The sequence below is a fragment of the Prunus avium genome, chromosome 3, assembly GCF_965620075.1.
Source record: "Prunus avium chromosome 3, drPruAviu1.hap1.1, whole genome shotgun sequence".
NCBI lineage: Eukaryota > Viridiplantae > Streptophyta > Magnoliopsida > Rosales > Rosaceae > Prunus > Prunus avium.
The window spans coordinates 27,568,927-27,572,402 of NC_142286.1; the positions used below are offsets into that span (position 1 = coordinate 27,568,927).

A 3,476-nucleotide genomic window follows, 5' to 3' on the forward strand; every position below is an offset into this window, starting at 1 on the left:
AGGAAAAATCAGAATAGAAAAGGTTGTCTTTCATGACTTTTGCAACAAGTTAGGAGAAGACTCTTGGATATAGTAAAGAGAGATGTGTTATATGTAGAAAGCCAAGTACATGTTGTGCATGCTAACTCATATCTTAATTTTTTTTAACAATATTTTGACATGATTCGATTTAATTTTGGTAATCAAATTGGAGAAGACTCTTGGAATGAAAATGTTTGTTCCAGCCTGACTTCTTAGCTCAATATCATCCATACAATAAAGTTGAAGTGGATGACTTTAAAATCCCAGGGTTTAAACTTTTCTTTTGACTTGGAAGCATCCAAAATTTTCAAGGATTTCGGAGTGGTGATGATGCATTTCACTAGTAATTTGACAGAGATGTCTGAGTCCCCCCCCCCCCCCCCCACCCCCACATATTTCGAAGAAAATCACAACGATTTACAAGAACCAAGCTTTGAATTGAAGGAGTTAGCAAATCTACTCCCACAACAGCTTACGAAATTAAAGATTTTGATGCGAACCCAAAATCTAAAAAGAGGGCACGAATTCATGTAAAAAGAGAAACTTGATTTAGGATTGGTATTAGGGTGTTGTGTGATAGAGTGTATTAGTGTGTACTAGGAGTATTTTTGGTAGTTAAATATGGTGTACATAGTTAATTTTACATTTTGATTAAAATATTAAGGTGTACTTAGATCATAGGATATACTCAATTAATTTTAGAGTAGTAAGGATATGAATGTGATGTAAAGCGCAGTGGAAAGAGATTGTTGAGAATAGTGGTTGAAGTGGAAATGAGTGGCTAGAATCCTTATATGAGCTTCGTTCAACATGGGGGTTAGTTCCCATCCATATTATTGAGCAGTACCTCATTCCGAATTCCCAAATCATGACCACAAAAATTAGATACCCAATCTAATTGAAGCAACAACGACAACACAGAAGAAAAAAAAAAATCTTCAGTGAGTAGGCCAACCATTGTGGAAATCAATAATGTGGAATACACCAAATTTGAGTTCTAGATGACATAGAAAGTGGCACGTCATAAGTATTTTGTTAACTAATTTCAAATTAAATTATGATTTAGTTAATATATTTTAGGAAGAAAATTAAAAACCTTTAAACTTAATTAATCAAAAGTCCTGCAGCCGGTCCTAAGTCAAGCTTCTTGTTGTACCATCGTTCCAAGAACAATCAGAAATAAATGAAACCCTTGACCCACTAAAGAAACGGAATCAAAACTATGTACTACTACTGATTTGCAAATGTAACAATTTTACGGTTAGAAAAGTGAAACCCAAGGATTTGATGGAGTTTCTGATCATGGTGATCAAGGATCATTGACTGGCGGAGAAACACCATTGATTTGTTGAAGGGAAGAGAAGAGAAGGAGAAGGGGATTTAGGATCGGATTATCTTTTTAATTGCTGGGACTTCTTGGAGTTGAGTCGAATGTGCAAGCTCAGTGTATATATAGAAATTCCGACTTTTTTATTTTCAATTTGGAGATTATAGAATAGTACGATAGTATGATCCCGTTGAACTCTCTTTTTACTATTATATAGGTGACTTAAAAATCAAGCAGATAACTCAATCCAAACATACGGTAGCTAGTAGAGTAGAATGCTGCTGAATAAAAAATGCATGCTACGTTATAAATTATAATGCAGGTAATAATTAGTTACTACATTTTAGCGCACTTTTCATTTTTATTTTTTGTCCTTGGAACATACTCCATAGTCTAGCTTCAATAAAAATTTCATAATTACATGTTATCCAAGGAGTGCAGATGTGAAAGACTTGGTGAAAGTTTCAAGTGCTTTCAACCCTTCTTCTGGAGACTTGGCTTCCCCCAACACCTTCACAATGGCACTACCAACAATAACACCATCAGCTCCCCACTCTGCTACTTGTTTCACATGTTCAGGCTTTGATAGCCCAAAACCAACTGCCACAGGCTTGGTTGTTGCCTCTCTAATTTCCCTTAAAAGCCTCGGAACTTGTTCGTTCACCGATTCACGGGCACCGGTAACTCCCACAGTGCTCACAAGGTATACAAATCCTTCTGAAGCTTCAACTATCTTCTTCATTCGATCTATTGGCGTAGTGGGAGTAGTTAGTAATGCCAACTCAACATTATTCTTCACAGCCTCCTTTCTCAAGCTTTTCGTCTCTTCAAATGGAGCATCTGGAACCACAAGACCATGTACCCCAACGTCGCTAATTGTGGACATGAAGTTTTCAATACCATGCTTTATGATTGGGTTATGGTACGAAAATAGAACGATTGGACAAGACAATTGTGGGACCACGTCCTTTAACATTGACATAATAGAATTGAAATTGGTCCCTCTAGCTAAGGAACGAGTGGCTGAAGCCTGAATAACTGGACCGTCTAGTATTGGATCAGAGTGTGGCACACCTAACTCGATCGCGTCCGCCCCACTAGAATCGAGCACCTTCAGCGCTTGCGCCGTGGTTGAAAGGTCGGGATCACCGGCAGTGATGTAAGGGATAAATGCTACTTTGCGTTGGTTCTTCAATTTTGTGAAAGTTTGAGAGAGATTGATGGTAGGTGTCAAGGTGAGAGCAGCCATTGGTGTTATAAGACGTCTCTTGACTGAAACGGTAGATGCTTGGGATGGAGAGTGAAGAAGAAATGGGTTTTGAGGTTTCTTAAGTTGAAGAAAGCCAGTAGCAGTGAATTTCATAGAAGTAGCCATTAATGTTGTAGTAAAGGATGAAGACTTTTGGAGGGATGCTTGCTAATGTTTGATACAAATACAAGCCAATACTTATAAGAGTTCCCAGGAAGTTTGGGACATAGAAAAGTAGAACCGACATTGGACGTATGAAATTTAAACGTGGAACAGGTTTCTTTTCCTACAAAAGTAACGTGTAATATTTGGACAATAGTGTTTCTGAGACCACCGAGTCATGTCACCACGTGAGAAAATAGAGTCAAAAGTACAAGGTATATATGCGGCCAAGTTCGAATTGTCTTCCAAAACAAAAAAAACCATTAAACAACAATGGACCATGGACAAGGAAAGAAAGAAAACTACCTACATTTTGACGTATCAGTATGTCATCTTGTACTATTTGTACAAAACGAAATTAAGTTTGGTAACATGGGCAGGTTGGTCAATGAACTCCTCACCATTATTGGTGGACATTCAAATTAAATATAATAAATATAAAATTAAATTATTTGGCTGATATCTGAAAAGTAATATAATATAGGGGTTATTCGCAGCAATGGTCCCTCAACTATACCCGTAGTTACACTTTGGTCCGTCAATTCAATTATTAGTTGCAGGGGTCACTCAACTAGGTGCTATGTTGCACCAGTAGTCCCTCCGTCAAACTCTGTTAATTTTTCTGTCAAAAACTGCATATCACCTTTTTCCCACAAAAACTGCATATCACCTTTTCTTTTTAGCACAGAAACTAATGAATTCTGCAAGAACAGCTTT

General features: G+C 37.4%; 1 pseudogene; it reads right to left on the minus strand.

Moving 5' to 3' along the window:
- Positions 1–1,624: 1,624 nt before the first annotated feature.
- Positions 1,625–2,794, minus strand: LOC110745637 (tryptophan synthase alpha chain pseudogene; annotated as a pseudogene).
- Positions 2,795–3,476: the final 682 nt, after the last annotated feature.